The 24,480-nt window shown below is 38.0% G+C and overlaps 1 protein-coding gene across 8 annotated transcripts in view; it reads right to left on the minus strand.

Moving 5' to 3' along the window:
- The window catches only part of LOC134219459 (homeotic protein antennapedia), a 223,547-nt gene that overhangs the window by 61,248 nt on the left and 137,819 nt on the right, over positions 1 to 24,480 (minus strand). Inside the window, exon 1 of one of the 8 annotated variants that reach the window (XM_062698226.1) lies at positions 15,984 to 17,162. The exons of 6 other annotated variants lie outside the window; for them this stretch is intronic. The gene's annotated coding sequence lies outside the window, so the exon portion shown is untranslated. Of the gene's footprint in view, positions 1 to 15,983; positions 17,163 to 24,480 lie in introns of those variants that run through there. One more of the 8 variants, XM_062698198.1, reaches the window with a different exon arrangement.

Raw genomic sequence — 24,480 nt, forward strand, 5'->3', positions numbered from 1 at the left:
TATTGTAACCATTATTATTCATTTCCGCGTATTTGTTCGTCTCACATCTATTCGAGTCGCCACACGTACCGAAATTAAAGGCGTGGAAATTACCACCTCATTCTCATTTCTTGTTTTTTTTTGCTTTTCGGATGGAGTTTAGTTCTGGGCCATCAAAGAAGTATTTTCCGCACGGTTAACAAAGTATAAAATTTCTCCACCCTAAATAAACTACTCCAGGTGGTTGCAGCAGTGGTAGGTGAGCCACCGGCCACCAATAATAGTGAAACGAAGACGAGGCGTTGTATTATTAATTAGTACCAGACACGCAAATCCAAGCGACTCTCACCGCATTGTTTTGTTGGCAGGGAAATCGTAATCGAACACTAGGAACGTTACTCGATGCTAGGTGGTTATAAGGTATGTGCGTAAACTGTGGGTTGGCTGAACATCGTGGCCGACATGCAGCTGCTACCGCTACCGTAGCCCAGTATTTGTTCTGACAATGATCGCATGTAATCGAAGCTTGATAACGAAGGAAATCAAATTTGGGCTCAGGTTCCATAAGGAACAACGCCCAGTTACTGTGTCGTGTTTAACGCCATCAAGCAGGAGGAAGAGGGGCTTTCCTTGGCCAGTACCATGCGTTATAAATTTTGTTTCAAACAATCAGTGATTGTGAATGCGTTCGTTTTTTAGAAGGTACATGTACGAGAAAATAAAACCTTCATCGCATATATTCCTTAGAGTCACAATTTTGGTAGCACATAAAAATGGAACTTGATATTTAAGATTGATAGACGGTCATTATTTTGCCAGACTTTAAGATGATTTTTTTGCTGGTAGCAATTTTTTGAAACTTAATCCAACAGTTTCACAATATTCGAACACTGTACACTGAGTGATGGACGATTTTACCTGATGCAAAACCGAAAGAAATTTGGTTTAAGTGATTTTTAACTTGCTGATGATTGTGCTCGGACAGAAAGAAAAAAACCTTAGAAGCCTAACATTGATGTATCACCACAGCGCGGCAGCACATACGCGTCAAACTATAGCATTCCTTTGCGTTTCAAATTTGAATATTGAATTACGAAATTTCGGCGCCCACTGACATTTGTCGGCCTTCGCACTTGCCACTTGTCACTTGCTGTAACATAATCCATTCCGAGATCGCGCCATGAAATTTTTCGATGTTTATTTATACGCATTGTTTGTCGAAACGAAAGCATGTCATTGCGTGGACTCGTGGAGCGATCGCAAAATGCGAGCCAATAGGCTAAATCACATATGCTAATGATTCGAATAAGCGCTAGCTTATTATAATTGCCACTGCTTCTCCGCTGCTACACTGTCTACCAGTATTCGTCAACATGAGCGGTATGAGTTTGCAAAGCATCAGTGCCTCACCACGGACTGAAGGTCGGCTGCGCTGATATAGCGGTTGTGAAAATATAGGTGACACATAGACAGACAGTTCGGTCTTTTTGTTCGTAGCTCACAGTCATACAACTACGACGGTTTGATTTCGTGCTCAGCAATGTGAAACAAGTCTCTGAAGGTAACGAAAAAACAAAACCTGAGCGCTCTTGGAAAATGACATCTTTGCTGAATATTCATTAGACGTGTGTAGTGTGCGCTGTGTGAAAAGAATAAAGTTTACAGTTCGAAGAACGAAGCGTAGCCCGAGGAGAGACGAACAAAAACAAAAAAAAACTGCACCGCATATACGTAATGTTGACAATATTCCCTCGTTCGGGGCTTCCTGTAAGGTTCAGCAAAGGTGTTCTCCGGTTTTCTGTCATTCACCCGTATTATTTCTGTGTTACGCTTTTCTGGCGACCCTCAGCAGGGTCAGTTTTAGAAAGCTGAACGAATCCATAACCATGCGAAAGTTGACTCTTTTTATCTGCATAATGGAAAGAGAAATCGATCACGTCCTTGGTACGTAAACAAACGGAACCATTCCTTGGAATTTTGCAAATTTTGTTGGAACTATTCGTTTGCTAGTAGATGATGAGACAGCTGACCCAAGAAACAAATAATGTTAATCATGGGAAGTATCTAGCAATAACGTCTAGTTTAAATTTTATATATTTTTTTCGTTAAGAAGGTCCAAAAGGTTTAGTTAGACTCAAACTAAAATAATTCGAGTCCCTCAACCATAAACAGGGATACATTGTTTGTTCTAAACAATATGTGACTAAAATTGAAGGTTATATGTAAAGAAACTAATTCGACTAAGGCGAGTTCGATGCCCGATCCACCCTAAGATGTTTTAGGTGGGGAAACATTCACAGCTCTCTGTGCGTTGTGTATCCATTGCGGAGTAACAAGATACATGCTTTCAATTAATAACAGGTCGGGGTTCTGCTAAATCATACCAAGCGCCAATGAAAATTTACTCATTTTCTAGCACAAGTTTTCTTGAAGCAGATCTAATTGATCATGAATCGTATTGGATATCCTTCCTCCCTATAATTGAGGATAGCCAACAACAAATAAACGAATAAATTGATATTAATTCATTTCCGTTTTCATTCAACGAATAAAATATCACAAGGCAGTCAAAAAGGCGCTTGGTGCGGTTTCGCTATACCCCGACCTACTGTGAAAATGCTAATGGAACACTAAGTTGAAAAGTAGGCCAAATTCCAGTTTGAATGTTGACTAGGGTGTCCCAAAAAACACTAAGTTCGAAAAGTCATGGTGCTCAAGCCTTATATGAAAGATTTTTGCATCTGGAGCATTTCTGTAGAACAACCCAAAATTCTAAAAAAATGTTCAAATGTTCCGACAGAGCGATTTTTAAAAAAAAGGTGTTGTTTTGCACTTATTGTCGTACATTGGCAATTTTCGCCACATTTTATTCACTTTTTCAATCGTATAATATTTTTTGAATTTTGTGTGGATCATAATGAGTATCATACATGCTAATACGGTTGGTATTATGCAATATTATGAGCACTAGAATTATTTTTTTACATAATTTTCGCAGAAATTTACCATTTGTCCGTAAAATATTTTTTCGCGTACATTGTCAACTATTATTAAAAAAGTATTTTTTATAAGGAAAGTTTTCGTGAAAACAGATTGAAAAAATACTATAACGGAGCTGAGATATTAAAGTTTTATTTTTATTTTTATTTTTTCAATCTGTTCTCTTTAAAACTTCGATTATAAAAAAAAAAAAACTTTTTGAATAATATTTGATAAAGCATGAGAAAAAATTATTCTACGGATACGAGGCGATTTTCTGCGAATATCTTAATAAAAATTCATTTTTATGATATTTAAATGGTTCTAGATGATTGCATAATACCAACCGAATTACCATGTAGGATACTCATTATGACCCATAGAAAAAATAATTATTGATTTAAAAAGTGCTTAATATGTAACCCAAAAAGGCCAATATGTGGCAATAAGTGCGAAAAAAAATCTTTTTTTTTTTCAAAAATTGTTCTGTCGGAACCTCTAAACTATTTTTTAGAATTGTGGGTTGTTATACAGAAATGCTCCAGATGCGAAAATCATTCATTTAAGGCTTGAGCATTATGACTTTTCGAACATTTGTTTTTTTTTGGGACACCCTAATGTTGACCCATTAAAGGAGAAAAAGAAGGTATGACTCATCCGTCCTGGAAGCGTTTTTGGATTTTGTGAACTGGTTTTAAGACATCTCTTCAAAAATTATATTCATCAAATAATAAGATTGATTGTCAATATAGTAAACAAATATATCCCATATCAAAAACTGCCTCTGCACATCGCAAGACTGACCGTGAAGTTGGTTGCGATCGGAAAGATTCTGTCAGTCAACATGTCGCTTACAAAACGCTCATGCTGCTGGGCACGCCGTACCTACACTGGAAAACAAGTTGAGAAACATGTCCCATCAGATCCAGACCAAGGGCTCATCGGACGCCTCCTCAGTCAACTGACTCAGCAAATAAAGTGATCGTAGCATCGTGAAAAGGAAGATTGACAGTGTTTATTGGTCGATTTATCCTCCGTCTGTTAGCGAAGGTTGTCTTCACACCAAGCGGGATGCCGCTGCAACTGTAGCTGCGGTACGGTTGGAAATTGTCACTCGTCCGATGGAATTACGGCAATTACTGCCAGGAAAAGCTTTTTAACGTTGGATTAATTTGTAAAATCCTGTTCCCCACAGCGACACTGGAGATTATCGCGCACACCGAGAGAGGGAATTACGAATAACAAAAAGACACTAAATACAAGCCGCACATTATGATAATTATCATGCACTGTCTCGAAACCACAGAGAAAGATATTCTAATTAAATAATAATATGGGGAAATCCTTTTCACCAGGCGCTATTTCATTATAACTTCCCATGCACAAATACGGATGGACGAGGGAAGGTAAAAAATGTATACAGTACTCGTGAATCTTTCCACAAAGTCAAATAGGGGAAGATGATTCTAAATGAGCAGATGAGGTGAATGGTGTCATACTTATTGTTTAAAAAAATTATTGGTCAATGTGGTCGTTTAGTGATGAACTTATTGTTACATAAAAAATCACTTTAATAAAGACATAAAAAAAAAAATCTGGTCGTAAAAACGACTTGCAAGTTTGGTTTGACTTTGATTTTTATTAGAATTCGAACCAAATGCATTTTTTTTAATCATTAGTAAAATAGCAAATGTGCAATAAAACCGAAGTACTCATAACATGAGGTGTATTAGCAGACGGTCCGTGTATAAGGGGGTGCATTGTGTACCAAGTTCTCTTACTGCAGTAGAACGCGCCTCATTTTCGAACGTGGTTATCTGCTGCATCAACAGGATGCAGAAAGAATGAAAGTGAGAAAAGTGATTCATGCCAAGTTTTTTTTATATACAAAAAAACAGGGCTTCATTTAAATCTTGTTGGGGGAAAACTGTATAAAGTTTCGGCTCTTGAAACAATCATCCAGTGTTCAATTATATCCGCCAATAAGTAGTAGGGGCTTGCAAGGTGCCCTATCATATCGCTTGAGCATTCTTTCACGGCTGCAATGAATCTGTGCAATTTGGTGAATTTTCCTCAAATACACTTTGCGAATTTCTTGCATTGTTGACGTGGAGCGGCTTACACTTCTTTCTACATCATGCCGTCGTTCGCTCGATGTTTGTGGTTGGCACCGCAGGAAGGCTGTGAAAAACCGGCCCACATACAAGTGTGCCGCAGTGGAGTGTGTTTTACTCCACTGAATTTGGAGTATTTTATAATTGCGTTGATATTGGAGCTGGTAGATGAAACTGTGTGACGGAAAGGAATTCCTCCGTGTGCTTTCCGAGGTTCCACTTGTGGTTCGGAGTGTTTTTTTTCCATTCACTCTCCCTAACAGATATTCAACAGCGTGGAGGTATACTCGGCCGGAACACTTAACGCTGAACCCCGAATGAGCACTCCACAATAAGTTGAAGAGGAGAACTGGGTGTCTGGTGAATTAGTTTGGTTTATCAAACGACTTCCAAAACTGGTTGATTATAGCAACGTTAAAAAATTAGATGAAAAACAGAAAAACAGAAAAGATTTGAAGTCGAATCTTCAATTGATATGACATGGAATAATATAAACAAAACTAATCACAAATGGGTATTGTAAACAAATAGTAACTCTGAAAAATCAATCATGATAAAACAAAACTATCTCTTAATACAGTTTATCAGTTTTGTACTGCTTAATCTCATATGCGTGTTGAGATTTAGTATAAGTTCCACAAATATTGTTTTATCAATGCTTACCTAACAATCACCATAGATCCGTGTATGTAAAATTCCAGATCTTTGAACGAGTGAAAAAAATCTACAAAACGTACTGTTTTAATTCAAATCCCGAACAGACTCATATTCCGAACACTAAACGAACTTTTCTTTGTAATTACGATCAATAAAATATGATTATTATATGTTCATCCAAAAGTTTCCTTCTTTCTCTCACTTATGGAATCAGTTTATCATTTATTATGTTTTAATTTAGTTGCCATTAAGACCTATGGGCCCCTCCTAGTGGTAAGCCGCGCGGCTATAAAGCAAGACCATGCAGAGGATGGCTGGGTTCGACCCCCAGAAAGACCTTCGAATACAAAAGTGTGTTTAAGGGTTCGTAATATGAATAATGATATTTGAAACAAACGAAACAAAGCTCTATGTTCAAAAATAATCGCACGAAGCGATCAGTGATGAAAATATTGAGTATCACAAAAAATCAAATATTTCGCATCAGTTATTTGATGGTAATCGTTTTCATTTAATGTTAATATAATGTGGAACAATTACAGCATTTGTCCCGCAACTGTACCGCATTTAACCTTTTTGACCAGCTCCAAACCTTTTTCTAATCTACTGCAAGCGGCACACACGTAGAACTCCCAAAAATCACCCAAGAGATTTACATCTGTTGAACTATTGATATTTTTATGTTACCAAAGTTCTTCTAATGTGTTTATTTGAGACACTATTATGTTTGTAACCAGTCCGTCAAAAATGACGTACAATCAATAATGTGAAGAAGTGACGACAGAAATCGTCATAACTTTTGGCTGCGACTATCTTCATAGGCATGCGGCGCGAAGAAACCGAATAGGTGTTATGACGAAGACTATATATTTTCGCTTTCTACATTCGGCGAGAATGACCATTGTCAGCCCTGGGTTTAGCTTAACAACATTCTTTTGCACTTCCTTTTTTTACAATAGAAAACAAAAAGTCTCGATAAAAACAAACAATAGCTTGATGCACTTGCAAATAACTTTACCACCACGACGAGATGAAAAAGTGTATAAAAACTCTATGGTTTTCACGATTTCCACACGAATAAGGAAGAAGACATAGTAAATAAATGATCTGTCATTGAGCTGACTTCTCTCTCAGTTTCCGATGTGTGTATGAATGGAAAAGAGTGGACGTACTTTTGGAAGAGAGGAGTCCATATTTAATATCGCGGTCCAAAAACTCAAAGAGCAAGCAAGTCAAGGATTACAGCTCATTTTAAGCCATTCTGAACACCACCAACAAGCCCATTCCTCCAAAAGCTGAAATGCTCCTTAGTCTGACACCAAGTTTTATGCTTCCATTTCGAAATTTTAGTCAATTTCACCTGATAGGCGGAACAGAAACGATCCTTAAGATTCAAACCAATAAAAGTATTCAATATAGAACCCGATTCAATATTATGAATGAAATACAGAACTAAGTCAACAGAATGGACAACAGAGCAAACCACTCCAACATACAATTTACGTATGCACAATAGATAGAAAGTAAACTTTAATTCATAGACATGACTCTAGCTTGACATAGAGATGGAACAATTCGCACGGAATCAATAAACATAAAAATAAATTTCTAATTGTTTGTCCGACCCTTACAGACTCGGAAACTACTGAACCAATCGGCGTGAAAATCTGTATGCAGGGGTCTTTGGAATTGGGAAAGATTTGTTTGTTATGTTGGTTTGACCCTTTTCTAGAAGAAGAAGAAGAAGAAGAAGAAGAAGAAGAAGGGAGGGGTCTCTAATTCAAATGAAACATAAATTTCTGTACAATTCGAGAACGAATCATGCAAATGGAATTAAATTTGGCATACGGAGGTTTTTGAAGACAGGAAATAACATATATTTACCCATCCGAAATACTTCATTGTCTGAATCGGGCTTGGTGGTCATATGGCTACCGCTTCTGCCTCATATGCAGGAGGTCGTGGATTCAATCCCACGTTCCATTCCCCCTACTTTGTATCTTTTCATATATTTCTCATGTTCTAGCAATCGCTAGAACTGGAAATGGGCGTTCATACCGTTTCGATCTTCTATCCCTAAACCTACAACTTGATTAGTTCTAGCAGGTAACTGTTAGAATTCGAAATGAGGCAAAAATCTCGTTTCGGCGTCCAATTAGAATATACACCACCCTTCCATTACTTTCATATTGGCAACCCGTTAACCAAGACTCTGCCATAGAACCTAACCCCAGATTCCATTTAAATTTCGCAGAAACTCGTGGCTAGTGCAGAGGTGTTCTCGGCTTGCAGTGGGTGAGTGACTGCATCATTAATTCCTTCCCATCCCCAATGACCGTGGGGACGTGGCCAGCGACGTTATCGACCATCCAAAATACTAGCGCTCTCGTACTGTGCACAATGAGGTTGGAGGCCAAGTCTCATGCTCCCATCCATTGGTTCCCTGTGCAATTGCGATTGTTCTGATCTATCACGGAGTAGCAACTACGAAATGCACGGTCACGCTCATGCTTCGAAATACTTCATTGTCTGTCTCAAAAAAGACGTTTCTGAATAGTCTTATGAAGTCGAATCACAAAGCAAACGTCAAAACTTTTGAGTACAAAAAATGTTTGTGCTAACTAATTGAATTTGAGCGAAGCAAATTCGACGGGTCAGCTAGTGGCATATAAAACCATAGTGGGTCGTCTGATTACTTTTCCTTCCATCCACTCAATCAGAAGTCCAACAAAATCCGAAATGTTGTTGTTGTTGATAAGGTAAACCGATTCTCATTTGGGATGAGATCAATAAGAGAAAAGGCATAACAAGAATCCTTGACGTACACGACTCTCCTCGAAAACGGACAGCTTCATATCCATTGCCCAATAAAACCACTCATTAAATATCCAAAACCCATAAACCACTGTCACAACGTGGTGTATCGGATGCAATTTGCGACTGTGAGAAATCCTATAGTGGTATGACTGGCAACCTACTCAACAAAAGTTAACCCCATACACACGGTCAAGCAAACGTTGGCTTCACCACCAGTTGTTTATAATAAATTCTACCAAAATATGTGCTAAATATTAATTTTTGTTGTCAAAATTTAGAGAAGACGACACGATCTGCACTGTTTTCGTCAGTGAGGTTTTGTTGATCCAACTTGGGTAAATTATAATTTTTTAATTTTTTAGGAGATTTTCAGACCCAAAGTAGGTTCATCCTGAAGAATTAGAGTTAATTGTGGAATTTTTGGTAGGGTTTGAATATTTTGGCAAGACGGGATCATAGGAGTTCCGTTGCCGTAAATTACATTTTATTATATAAAAATCCATTTTAATTCTCTGTTTTCCAGCCAAGATTGCTCAATTCCTTAGTGGGTACTCAGTTCTTTGCAGGGAATTGGTTGTTTTCTAAACTTTGTGGTTTTTAGGTCAGTGTCTGGAGAGTTTGTTGAATATAATATGAATATGAAAGTATGTTGACTTCTGTCATAAAATGTATAACGTTCCGCTCATCCAGTACATCGTGTTGGCGATTCAAACATCTTGGAAAATGGAGCAGTTGTAGATTCCGTGGTTTACCGAGAGTTGAACTTTGCATGCTTCGCAGATAAGGTGATATTGGCCACCGACGAGATTATGTGTGGAGTTTGTGTGCCCCATGGGGCGGAAGGGTGGTGTTTTTGAACGACCTGTGATGATGTCAACCGGTCGCCAAATCAGCCGACACATCCTGCTTCATCCAGTGCTTTGCATCGGCTGCCGGAACCTCCCGGTTCTGAAGCTGGCTGTTTTGTCCGATGTTTTCAGTGCATCCGTGTTCTTATCACCTCGAATCCCGAATATGGCCGGGAATCCACATAAGGCAAGTCATGGTAGTTAGAGGCAATTAAAGTGTGTCTCATGCCATTTAGAGCGATGGCCTCGAGGAGAGCCGCGGCTTCCGGTGAAAAAAACAGAGCAGGGTTTCGGTAGACGGTAGGAACAAGCTTCAATGGTGCCAGATGACACCAGTGCCTACCCCAAGTAACAATTTCAAGGCTTCATAGATTTATTTAAGTTTTTGAACGGCTTTATTGCTGCTTTGCTCAATGCCGCGAGATTAGCCTTATTGGAAGACTTGTAGCTATCTTCAAAATCGTAATAAAACGTTCAATAAAACCACAAATGTCAAATGCTTTATGAGCTTATTAGGGGCCTAATGACTATCTTGAGGACTCTAATAAAACCAATTTTGAAAACTGTCATAAAGTCGAATATATTGATCTAAGACTTAACATAAGTATAACCTAAATAAAACTTAGTAGTTTCAATTAGGTTTATAATGGTATTGTACAAGAACACAATGTTTATGTTGAACTTTGTAAACTATGGTCAATCGAATGGCTAAAAACAAATGTTTCTCTTGCATGTTCCCCAAATTTTTTAAACAAAGAAAACAATAAACACATAAATTTTCTCAACTGGGCATTCGTATATTTAAGATTTTGTTGTTTATTGGTCAAATTCCACTTCTGAATGGGAAACAGATAATAAAAATCAAGCAAACTATATCTTTTTATATCCGGTAAATTGAAGTGGTATAAATGCGAATACACAACAAATGGTGCAATGGCCACGATTTGATATAGAAAAGCTTTCAATAATATGAAATTTGCATAAGTGTGGAAATGCTAATTGACCACAAAGTTGTCAAGCCAAGTTCCAGTTGAATATAAAACCATCATGAAAAAGAACTGATCGTAAGGAACCGATTGCAGCAACTTTCAGCAAAATACTTATTGTATTTGAAAGTTATGCAAAATGTTATTTTGGCCGTCAAAATTGCCCACAGTGTAGTAGCAGCCATGCTGGTAGAAAAAAATAATTTTATATCGGCGTAAATCTTTTGCAAAATCCATTGTCATTAGTAATAATCGCTGCATTTCAAGATGATTTTCAAAATTTGAAGCACGAGAAATGTTTCCTTGCAAATCGGAATGCCACCAGAAAAAAGGCAGCATATCGATTTATTATTTACACTAATTAATTGGCCGTAAATCACAGTATTACGACGGCGCACTTGAACAAACTGATTTTCTTACCTGTTTTCACCAGAAATTCGAACGCGCAGAAAAAATTGCAAGCACGCGAACGAATTCTGGGCATCCAATTTCCAATAATTGAACATTATTTTTCATCCATGTCCGTGATGTTGTTTTTCATTTCATTCTTCCATTTCTACGATTATCCTTTTTCTACAAAACAATAACAAAAAGCTGCACTGAAAAAAAATTCCCTTTGTTGACAGCGGTTTTATGAAACTCTTATGAATAACCTTAAACTTGCGTTGAAGACGATCTCAAGAGTGGTCCACTTAGTCATAACATAATATTGTAGCAGTCATCAATAGGTTGTCATGTAGATTTTAGTTTTATTGCTAGTCTTGAAAATTTGCTCTCCAAAACTGCTAATAGAGAGCGATAAAACTCAAAATGTTACTAGGGACCCTTCCTTTGGCTTTTGGTACGCCTGTAAAACGATTTCTGGAGTCCAGGTATTTGGTTGAAATACGGATGTTGAACAGGACCTGAGCCTGGGTCAGCATAGGGTTTTTCTTGAGACTCTTTTTCAGAAAGAAGTCCATTTTGGGGCCATTGCTTTGCCGGATTCCTGATCCTAAGCGACAGAAGCCGATGATCTCGGGAAAAAAATGGCAAGGTCGTCGAGTGCGTTGTTTGCTCGATCGCATGAACAGCAGCTGTTCTTGGTTCTTTCCATATAAATTTATTTGCTGCACATTCCGAGAGGTTCATGCTTACTAATTCCAATCATTAGAAGAGTCGGCTGTTGAGTGTTGATTCTTCGCTCCTAGTCCTTCGTTGGGAGATGTATTTGATCATATTGAACCTGGTCAAAAAATCGCTCCAGACCCGACAAAGATGGTCTGCCGCCTGTCGACTTTGATGCTCAGGATTCAAACATTGCACCTGGTGGGTACCATCGATGGTGATGGGCGCAGTGGGAACTCGTTCGTTCGAATTGTAGATGTGCGTTCTGACACATTTTTCGAACGACAATCGATAGCCGAAATAATTTAAGGTTTAGCATAGTTCGTTAAATTGCATTGAATTAATTACATTTGATTCATTATATACTCAAATGAGGTATCTACAATAATTCATTTTTTTATTTTCGATTATTGTAAAAACTCGGATTTGTTCTGAGTAGCACCCTGTCCTTGAACGTGCAGAAATCAAAGATTATTCAAAAGGAATATATCAGTTTTATTAGTAACCAATTAAAATGAAACCGAATTGATAATTTTTGAATATATTTTTTTAAACTAAGAATCAGATCCCGACTTATTTTAACCTGACGGGATCAGACAACATGGTAGAACATGTGTTCACTTCGATAAATCGAAGAATTAAGACATTATAAGAGAAACTCATACTATTTCTAAGGATTAACCTACCTTGAGTCTCAATATCGACCATCATGTGATATAAACATCGAGTCGAGGAACATAAAATCTTTGCGAAGCTTTTCGAAGGCATCGTCACAGTAATTCAGAAAATATGTTTTCTTATTATGGCCTAATTTGATACCATCAGTCGATATTGAATTATAAGAAACCGAATGATGAATTTCTTTGGAGCATCGAGATTCCAAACTTTGCATGTGAAAAACGTGTGGATAATTGGTCTAAGAAATTTTCGGGTTGAATTTTATTCGACTACTCTCGTCATGTTGGCTTCATAATATTCGAATGCAAAACGAATTGACTTGGTTTAGAAACCTCGCATTTTATTGCTGAGGAAGTGGTGAATGAACACTAAGCTGTGAGGCGGCAATTTCCCGGTGGAGTACATAATGCCAACAAAGAAGAGTTAAAAGAAATTAAATACTGAAAACACGATGGTATTCAAGGAAACTTTAATAACAGGTTTCAAGAATTATTCATGGTTCACATTGTTCAATTTTACAGAAATGATTTATTTTCATTTTTTCGGGGTACGTGAAGTAAGGCGCAGTTATATTGAGTATTCGGTTGTTTATTTGATTCACCACAAATCAAAACACTATCTCGTTTACCAGGCTTGAAAAAATAAATTTCATTGGGATTCCCATCTGAACAGTATTGTTCCCAAAATAACCAGTTCGATACGTAGTACCGGTGGCAGCGAAGAGACCTCTTACTGCTTTCAGTTTGTTTATGCAAAGTATATAAATCATTAACCGATCCAATGAATATAAACAAACCTGATAGGTTTTAGCGCCAGTTTATATCCAGCAGACCGAAGTCCATCATTTGTATGGAATAATCCGAGCTGCACTGTATGAGCGTTTGCATTGCATCTTTGTAGTAGATTTTATTGATCTTCGCTTGTGGTGCCCCGGCCATATAATAACAGATCTCGTGAAATTGTTGCGGCCAACATTGTAATTTCCACCGGTCGGAAAATATGAAAAATGAGCCTCTAATCCAAAAAGAATCAGCAGAAAATTACAGTGCTCGGAAATTACACATGCTCACATTCTCACGCCAAACGGGGCCCACGGGTAGGGCAACGAAACAACCAATGATGGTTCAGGTTTTCAATCTGTACGCCCATTCCTCCTGCATTATTGATCGTACCGATCAAAGCCACGAGACGGACAAGGGCACGATTTGCCTCAAACACGGACGAGTCGGGCTGCAAAGGTTACATTTTTTTTTCATAAACACAAGTTCTGATTTTGCATCCCATACTATGTTGCACAATGTTGCAGTCAATTTTGCCAAGTTGGTAAAGTTAGTAGTTCCTATGATCGTTGCTCATATGGCACGCAGTTCGTATTATAGGGTGTGCTGACCGGTAATTATAATGATTATCAAATTATGAATGCATTATTGCGAGTGCTCCTGCATCCGACTGCAGGAACACGGGACAAGTAAACCATCACGCGCGTCATGCATGATCGTTCGACCGTCAATGATGGTGGGCTCCGCAAAAATGGGTAATTTTGGTACTTTAAATTCTTCTTTCGCACCTCTTTTGAAATATTCTCGTGTTTGATGGAATGGTAGGGATGGTGTTATCTTTGAAAGTTGCAAAAAAGGAGCAATTATACACTGTTATGTTGCGTAGTACACGCAATTGCTGATCGTTTTATTTTTTTTTTCAAGGAAAAATGCAGTTTATACACAATTCATTGACAAGGGTTTTCGTGTTGACGGTTATTGAGAACTTGCTGCCGGCAAGGTGGGCACCCATCAAAGTTTTACAGCTCACAATTTTCTGTTGGCAAACAAGCATAAACGCAAGACAGGCACTTGAACATGCTAAAAAAATCAATTAAATATTCATTTGCTTGCATTCGAGTTAAACCCGATATGCATAGGTTGTTTGTAGTTGCAGCCGGCCGGTTGTGTTGGCTGAGTTCGTATGCCTACGAATGTGTTGTACTGAGCAACCTTTACTCTTCGAAGTGAAACGGAATCATGTTTATCTGGAGTCAATTTGTTGCGTTATCTTGTATGTTTGGGTGAAGATTAATTTTACCAGTTGTGCACTTAATATCAGCTCCCGTCCGCGTTGGAGTGTATGCACACAGTTATGATAATTTTTAATTAAAAGGCGATAATTAACATTTTGAGGAGCACTGGAAATCTAGAAGTCCGGAAAGGTGTAAAGAATTGAAGATATGTGTTACGTATATTGATGCAAGCGTGTAAGTATGGATAACACTGGTTTAAACTATCAGCTCCAGAGTTTGTTTTTGATTTCGAACATGCCTCACTGTTTTTGCAATGTGCATTTGCAAATTGCCTTGACTAGACATAATTTTGCTGCTAGATGCAAATTTACAATGTTAAACAATGAATTGTGTATAAAAAATACTACATTCATTATAAAAAAATCAAAAATCTTGCTTCAGAAGCTTGGGAGACTACAATTTATTTTTATTAATTACGAATATGAACCACACTGCTGTCAAACGTAACCACCTACTATTTATGATGCCTTTCTTGTGTACTACAAAGTGTATTAGGAAAAGCACATGAGAAAGGTCGTAATATTACTTCCACAAATTCACATTCACTTGAATGCATTGCAGCTGTTTCTGACCGAAAGCAATTTTCACTAGTGAAAAACTACATTCCCGACGAATATAGTATGTTGGTAAATCTGTGTGTGTGTGTGTTTTTTTTTAATTACTCTATTTTCGTGGTTTTAATTTTTATTTTATTTATTTAATATACTTAATTTTGTATAAGTTCATCACGCCTTTGCATAACTCGAGAAATAATCAAATGGAGCCAAATTTGGCATGTTAAGGTTAGTGTTTTGAACACTCTTCCCCAGTTAGGCCGATACAAATATTTAAAACAATTATGTCTCCACCCCCTCGGTTTTTTTTAGAACATTGTTCAACAAATCCGAGGAGTTTTATTGATTTATTTCATTTAAATATTTATTTTTTATTGACTCCCCCCCTTGACTTTTCGAAGACCAGTAGGAAATAATTTAAATTAAATATTTATAACGGCCTTATGATTTGAATGCTTCCGATGCCAACATAATGCATGAACTTGCATATTGTGTGGCAAGCACAATGATAGTAGTCCAGTATATTCCTCAATTTTTTTAAACCGGAACGGGAAACGTACCCGCCATCTCAGGCTTGGTAATGTCGTGGCTTCACAGATTAGACTTTTTGGGGTATTGGCTACCGTGTTACATAAAATTAATTCGTTCAACTATATACATACACGATTTGCAATCACCGATTCATGTATTGGTTTAAAACGCGCGCAAAAAATGCCTCTAAATTTGACATTGAATTATTTCCACGTTTGCTGATTCCTCCTCTGGGTGGAGCCTTTAGAAGCAAGCAAAAGTCCAAACGTATGAAATGAATGATTTCTGTGGTCGGAATCGGTAGCGCAGCAACAACAAAATATTTTGTCGAAAATAAAAGTAACACCGGTATGTCTTGGCAGCGTATGCTCATGAATAAAGCGTAAACGTTGGGCACCGTGGAGTTTGAATTTTGTCTCCAGACATGGCATTCTAGCGTGAAAGATACATGAATTTGGGTTAGTTGGACATTTTTATGTTGACCAGACGGAGAGGAATTCCACTCTTTTTCTCATGTTATGTGCCCGTTGGGCAGATCGTCTTTGACTGTATTAGTCACACATTAGACTTTGGTCTGGGGACAGGCTGTTCATAAATCTTCGAGTATTTTTTTCTGCAAGGGATAACAAGATATCAATTTGTAAGATCACGCTGTTTACCTTTCTTCCCAGTTCGATGAGCGTGTTTAACGCTTCCTTCCGTAACGCATTGCTTCTCTAATTGAAAGCCAATACTGTTTTTTTCTTCTCCAAAACCACTCTCACTTTCTCTAGAGAACCATCTTCTGCGGTTGTCACCAGTACGGTTTCCTTTCTATTCTTTGCTTTCCTTTTTTATTTGAATTTGAATCCAATACTAATAAATTATCTCTTTTTTTCTTGCGTCGCCTTTTCCTCGGTTTTCTGTACGACGATTGCAATCGAATCATAAATCTTACAATTTTTTGCCTTCGATTCTCACTGTTTTCTGCCCTCTTGTTGCACGTTGGCGCTGATTTTCTTCGCGCGCCGCACAACTTGTGTCACACAACCGGAAGGGATTTACCAACCTGAAGACACATAATTAGGAAACACTTTCTACTATTTCACCGCGGGACTCCTCTTCTCGATAGATAATAATACAGAACAGCTTGATGCGACTGTAGGAACTCTTAATCAGTTGTAATTCTTTGAGATTATTTCACGCTAATCACGGTCATGCCGTTCATTGATCAGGCGAACCGGCACGCACGGTTGTCGCGTTTCTTTGTAAACATCATTTGAATAACGACCGGTCAGGATACGCCGTTGAATCACACTCATTAGCACATTCTTGATTAAATTCCAAGTTGTTGGACATAACACAGAAACAAATACTGATTTGAACGAATTCACGCAAGTTGTTCCACACTGCACACACGTCACTCGCGAAAAATGGCGATTCCCATTGTCGCGCGCGTGGCTTATTCGCTATGTCTTATTTACCCGAGTGTCATGCAAATACTAAGCTTCTCTAATGAAAAATCCCTTGAAAAAACACAACTCACAACAAAACGCGGGCGCACGCTCTCCTCCCTTGCAACTTGGTTCGAAGGGTCGGTCGGTCGGTGTTTAGTGGAATACCGCGCGCGTTTCGAGCGAACGACGATGCAACACACCGGAGTCAGTTGGACCGAGAGCCAAAGCAACAACACACATCAAACACAATTCCGCGCCGTTGATGTAGTACCTTCTGCTGTTGCTAATCTGTTCTGTATGAAACCCCGACAAACGCTGGCCAGAGTGTGCCAATCCTCCCAGCTCCACTACTACGACGTACGTGTATAGATTCCGACCAGAATCGCATTGCGAGCAGTCGATCGACCAACGAACAAACGAATGAGTGAATGAAACTCTTCTCCGTCCGATCCATGCTCCGATGCATGTGGCCATGCCAGGGTGGAAAATAGCAACAGCATAAGCATAAAAGACAGAAAGGGAAAATGGCATAGAAAATCCAAAGCGCAGCCCAACATCAGTACCATATCAGTCAGTCAGTCAGCCAGACGGGGAGAAGCAGCCTTGGGAAGGAGATTTAGAAGGAAAACCAACCCATCGCCGCAGCTCGAAGCGGGCGACCCATCGGATCGTATAGCAGCGTGCTTACTTACCGGACGGAGTTACCACGTGAGTGCTGCTGCTACCATCATCTCACTAGCCAACGAGATGGGTGTTTGCCTCGGTGTTGGTTGTGCTAGCTTGTGTTGTGTAGCGTTTTCCGTTTGATCGGTGTTTGCGAAGGATTGGGACTCAACTAGCAGTCAGGGAAGCATGCTTTTGCAATAAATGCAATGTTGCCATGTTTCAGTTCGGCTGATTAGGGTAACCAAATATCTGGCGGAAAGGTCTTGCAATTATTATATGATGTGCTGGTTTTAAGATGGGAGCTTTTCACTTCCTGTTTTTTGTAATCCTTTATTTGAGTGTTTTTTTTAATCCTAAAATTAAGTTCAACACCATTCACTACTTGATGGAGAATTGTACAATTTGTATAGTTAACAATTTTTTTTCGATGTCGAGTTTTTATATCTGTGAGCAGCCGTGATAATGCAAAAGATATAACACAAATCATTCTTATTCACGATCCTATCATCCATTATGGAACAGGTGTCCTGAGAAAATCCCAAATAGATTACGTACCGTTTTATTGAATGGTCTTCAAAGTTCTATAATAAGCGACCACGCGCCTCCATGTTGGGCTTTGCTGATTTAGCTTATAATACACTGAAGTGGGTAGGTTGGCTTTTACGCGAAGGATCCCGACCAGGACGACAAAACAAAATTATATAAATCTTATAACAACGTCAGATATTTATAACAACTGTTGATGTAATTTAATTATTGTTGTTCGTTCCGAATAAATAACAAGGCCTGTTATAAATCTGTTAGTTTTCTCTGGTTGGGACACGTACCGCGGAAATCCTGAATACAGCGTAAAAACGATCGCGTAGATCTCAAAACGACCCTAGTCCACATAGCGTGGACGATTGTACCCCGTTTGGCATAAAGTCATTTGGCATAATGCCGTTTGGCATAATGTCGTTTGGCATAAAGTCATTTGGCATAATGGCCGTTTGGCATAACGGCCGTTTGGCATAATGGTCGTTTGGCATAAGGTCATTTGGCATAATTGTTATTTGAGCTGTGTAATGGATAAGTAAGATTTGTTGAGCCATTCAGTTACGTGGTTTCCTTCATATGGGCAATACATGATAATTGGGAACGGAATTGTACGGCGTGACAAGTTAAGAATAAAGAAGCTTCCTGTCAAAACGGGACCATTTGAAATGTTGACGCACCTACCAGCAAGATAGATCAGTATTAAATTAAATTGACATTGGTGGCTTGTTTTGTCTTTCATGTAAGGGCAAGCAAGAAAACTTGCCCATTTCTCCATTTTATGAGCAAACGGTTTCTAAGAAAGGATCATATTTCCCATTGCATTGAGCCAAATTCTTGAATTGAAAGAAGGAGTCATATTCTCGTTGGCTTCTGCTGGGCAAATGCCTCCTTTAAAAAAAGGGATAATTATTTCCTTTTCCTTAAGCCGAGAAAACACCTGAATGAAGGAAGAAATCATATCGTCTCTTGCCGTCTGCCGGGAAAATGCACCTTTTGAAAGAAGGGAAATATCTTCCCGTTTCTTAAGCCAAGCAAATTCCTGAATTGGAAGAAGGAACCATTTCGACTTTATGACATTACCCATATATCCATTACCCATAACGCCATTACCCCAAAGACCACTACCACGATCGTCATTACCCGAATGAATGTCATCACCCATCACCCCGAGTGGGTCACTACCCCGAATGAGCCAGTACCCCCAGTAGTCCTGATTTCAAGTTAATAGTTTATTTCAGTGAAAAAAAATTAATCAATAGAAATTTTTGTATAATTCATGTGAATGATTATTACTTGTTTTACGGCATATTCAATAGCAGGCTACTCCAGTTGAGTAAATTACACAATTTTTACGAGAATTTTTATCGTGGATCCTTACTTATTTTTTGATCTTTTTACACAGGTTCACCGTGTTGAACTCGCGATACGTTTCATCGAACTCGAACTGTTTGAAAACAGTATAGAACGATTAGTTCTTGGTCCAAAAACTCCCATTACATATCATGTGCTACCTTTGAAGATTGTTTAAGCTGAGCTGAGAATTACGAGAAAGTTTCAGCCCACGTCGACTAGGCTTGAGCCGGCTCGCGAACATGTATTTAAACAGAGTAAAGGGGTATAAAAAGTTGCTTCTGAAATTTGCCGGAGATAAACCTTACTGTGACAAGAAGGGCATGACGAAAAGACCCTAGAATGAGAAAATCTCTTCTGTTCTTCGAATATGCTTGTTCCTCTTATGGCATGGCAGGAATAATTTCGTTATACCTTGCAAACGCAATCATTTAAAAGAGGTGTTATCTCTGTTCCCTCACATCGGGCAAATGCATTCATCTAAACAAGGCATTATCATCTCTGTGTACAGAGTTACATTAAACCGACAAATGCGTTTATTTAAGGAAGGTATTACCAACTCTGTTCGCCTTATATCTGGCAAATCTGTTCATCTAAAGAAGGCATTATCAACTCTGTTCGCCTTAAACCGGGCCAACGCATTTATTTAAAGAAGGTGCTATCTTCTATGTTCGCCATATACCGGGCAAATGAGTTCATTAAAAGAAAGCATTATCAACTCTGTTCGCCTTGTATCGGGCAAATGCGTTCATCTGCAGAAGGCATTATCACCTGTGTTCGCCTTAAACCATTATCCTCTGTTTGCCTTATATTAGACAAATGCGTTCATTAAAAGAAGGCATTATCATCTCCGTTCGCATTAAACCGGGCAAATGCGTTAATTTGAAAAAGGCATTACCTCCTCTTTCTGCCTTGTATTGAACAAATGCATTCATTTCAAGAAGGCATTACCTCCTGTGTTTGCCATAATAATTTAAAGAAGGTATTTTTTCCACTGCACACCTATGTTAATAGAAAGAAGGTGTTATCTCTTCACTTACACCATTTCGTAGAATGGAACTTTTCCAGATGATAATGGCGTAGAATGATAATTCAAGTCAAAAATGTTAATAAACATAATCTTTATTGCGTTTATCTGAGTAACTCTAAGTAGTAACTTTTATTTTAAACAAATTCTTTTCAAAGGATGTCATTTTGCGATTCATCGGTATCTATGGGTGTTAAAAATAGTAATAGTAGCAAACTACAGATTCGAAATGTAATCGGGCTAATGGACTTTCGGGGTAATGGATCTCGGGGTACTGTCCCATCCGGGGTAATGGCATTCAGGGTACAGGGGTGGAGTCACCATTTCCTCTCTGGACTTCTGCCGGGCGAATGCATTTTCTGAATGAATGGATCATATATTCCTTTCCTTAAACCGAGCAAACGCCTTGAATAAAGGAACTATGTCGTCTTTTACCTTTTGCCGAGCAAATGCATCCTTTGAGTGAAGGAATCTCATCTTCCCTTTCCTCTAACCGAGTAAATGCTTGAATTGAAAGAAAAACCATATCGTCTTTTACCTTCTCTGAACCTTCTGCCATCCGCTGAAAGAAGCGATCATATCTTCCCCCGCATTAAACCGAGCAAATGCCCGGACATGGAAGAGGAAGCATATCGAATTTCGCCATCTACCGGGCAAATGTATCCTTTAAAAATGGAACCATATCTTCTCTGATGTAACTGTCGGAAAGTTGCATCCTTTGAAAGAAGGGATCATATCCCTCTTTGCCTTAAACCGAGCAAATGCCTTAATTGGACAAATTAATAAAATCTCCCTTTGCCTTCACCAAGAAAATGCATCCTTTGAAAGAAGGATCTATATCTTCACTTTCCTAGTACTGAATATTGCATACAATGATAATAGAAACCATACATATTCTCCCTTGTGTTATGCATAAAACATGCATTACTTGGAAAAAAGAAGCTTATACTTTTTAGACTTATGAACGACGAAGTATGCTTTTAAAGAGATGAATATATGTCATGCAGAAATAACTTCATTTGCTTTTTATTGCACTAACAATTTTGCTGTTTGACTTTCCGTATATTGTAGTTTGTTTTAGTCAACGACGATCTTGCTGCTGATCCAGAGGTAAAAAGATTTTAAGTGAAATAGACAGATAATAATAAGATAATAAGATCTAAATAAAGTACCTTCAAGCAGTGATTTGATAGAATCTGAACTTTGAGTCGAAAAAATCAATTTAGAACATCTCTTTTATAATGTTAAAGTGACAATCATTATAAATAATTGAACATATTATGCATAAGTTTCGAAATTGATGATTACACAACTATTATGCCAAATGACCATTATGCCAAACGGCCATTATGCCAAACGGCCTTATGCCAAACGACATTATGCCAAACGACCTTTATGCCAAACGGCCTTATGCCAAACGGCGTTATGCCAAACGACTTTATGCCAAATGACCTACCACCAGCGTGGACATCAATGTTTGAGATAATTATTCTTCAAATAATTTATCGTTTCCTATTCATATACTTGACAGTGAGCTTCTTGTTCATAGTAATTAAAAGTTGCCTACAAAATCAATACATTACTAATATAAAACATGTCGCCATGTCGTAAACGTGGAATTGGTTCCAATTGTTTACGTGTTGTCCCAAAAGTGACTTGTTTAAATTGCAAATCCCAATGATTAAAGTAAGATCAGCGGAATGCAAATCAAAGAAATATTTTCTCAGGGTACGTTTTTGACTATTTACACTGATAGTGTAGCCAGTCAATTTGCTTCAATTTAATTTTTTAGTCAAAAATAGCTTTACTGATTTTGATCGTTTTGTTCAAAAATGAATATGGGAGCTATCTTTAATAAAGATAGTTCGATGAGTATTCACTTGTTGTTCGTAGTATCTATGATGGTTTTGTAAGAAATTTAGTATTGATTTATTTTCACGATTATATGCATATTTAATAATAGGTCATAAACTACTCAGATGTCTGTAACGTTCAACTCATGGGCGAGATTGCATCACGCAGCAGCGCAATCGGTGTGCTTAAGTAGAACAGACTCGCATTTAGGTCCATTGTTGTTTATAATGTTTGTAAATGAGTTGCCCCATATTCTAAAAGAAAAATTTTTTTTGTTTGATAACACTGAAGAAGTTTGCAAGTAGAAAATGAAATACGTAGGGGAAGGTGTGGAGACTTGATCCCTGGAGAGACTTGATCACCCCCTGTTTTATCGAGAACTAAAGTAGCTTTGTCTTAGCGCATTTTTTAGTATAGATTCTCTGGACCAGGCCTGTCCAACCTTTTCGAGCCACGGGCCAATTATTTGAATTCAAACTTGGAAAAGAATAATTGGTTGGAAAAGAATAAAATCCCTCGAGGATGGTACCAAGCCCGTACCGCACTTTCTGACTTCGTATTAGCTAATTGAAAAGAGTTTGTTGCTTCTACAATCCATTGTACCAATAATTTGAATCAATAAATGGAAATTTAAATTGAAACCTTTGACACTCGATCAACTTTTGTTTCCTTCCTGCGCCCTTTTAAATATCATATTTCATAGAATGCAGATTTTATTCCAAAACTTTCCGGACAAATTAAGCAAAATTTTCGAACAAATTAAGCAAACCGGCTTTCCTTTTTTCAACTTGAACATAAACTACTTTGACAAATCTTTATTGAAAACGCGATGTTCCACATCAACCTTTTGTGTCTTGGGGTCGCTTATGCAATCAGGCCCGCATCCGGCCCGCGGGCCGTACGTTAGGCAGCCCTGCTCCAGACAAATGACCTCTATGTGGTGAGTTTTTTTTTGATTGACAACGTTATTTATTCTGCAGGGCGGTTTGTATGTTTTGACCTTCCTAAAGATTTTTTTATTGGCCACACTAAATTTGAACAACTTTTCATAACAATGACCAAATGCTTTCGTTTTTTTCCCAGCACAAAGCCATAAATATGCTTAATGATCTGTACTGATGAAAATATCAACATTCCATCAAAGTGTTAGGATATTTGGATTCGAAGTTATTGCCTCAATATGGGGACACTTGATCCGCCATCAGTCACCCACACAAAAATTTGGCGAAAAAATTAAAAAAAAATGTGTAAATCTGTTCCCAGGCTTCTAATTTTTTGTAGATTTGACAGATTTGATGAAGGGTTGGCAGGAAAAATATTTATTGCGTAGACATCATAGAGAGGGGATCAAGTCTCCCAAATTTGAAAATTGCATGTTCTGTCGAATTCAATAACAACAATCGTTCATATATACCCACAGTAATTCGAAAATTCCGTGTATTTTCAGGGAAAATAATTTAAAAAATCTGAGGCCACTTTTCTAATTTTATCAAAGCAAGTTCTCGGATAGGGATTAATTTCCCCCGAATCTTTTTAAAATCGATTTTTCAAAGCGCTCCAAAGGGTCGAGTCCCATCGAAAGAAAGTGGTTATCTACAATACATGCTTTAAATCAAAATATTCCACATAATGTACATATTCACATCTTAGTTCTCAGAACATTGTAAATTAATGCATAAATCGGGTGGTCCAATATCCGGAAAATATGCAATTACCTTTGATTGAACTGAATATTGTTTAAAAAGTGCCATGGCAAATTAGTAGTAGGGGAGGAGGTTCGGTTGTGGGCATCCTTTTGAATTTTGTCCATAACTTTGGTTCTGGTTGGTATTATGTCTACATTTTTATACCAATGGAAAGCTAGACGTACATCTTTTCGATTAGTGAAGAAATTAGTTTGATTTCGTCGATTTGAAACATTTTATTGACAATTTCGCAAATTCGGCATTTTTGGACATTTCAGTTCTGTGGTTCGGTTGTGAGCACCCTTGAAAATCAGGCTAATAATGAAGAATAACGAATGAAATCCACCCAGATTCAAAGAAACATAGTTTTTTATTAGTTTTAATTGTCACGAAACAATAAACTAGATCAATCCACCTACCAGTGATGATACCATTCTCATGCACAGTTACAAATATGTTGTGATTTTAAATGTATTTTCATGCACATTTGAACTAGTCGACCCGGCAGACGTTGTCCTGCATAGTAGGCGAAAATGCGCGTTGCGAACTACCCATGTAAAATGCCCATACAAATCTTAATTTTAGTTTTTCACGATTTACT

Source organism: Armigeres subalbatus, chromosome 1 (genome assembly GCF_024139115.2).
Source record: "Armigeres subalbatus isolate Guangzhou_Male chromosome 1, GZ_Asu_2, whole genome shotgun sequence".
Lineage (NCBI taxonomy): Eukaryota > Metazoa > Arthropoda > Insecta > Diptera > Culicidae > Armigeres > Armigeres subalbatus.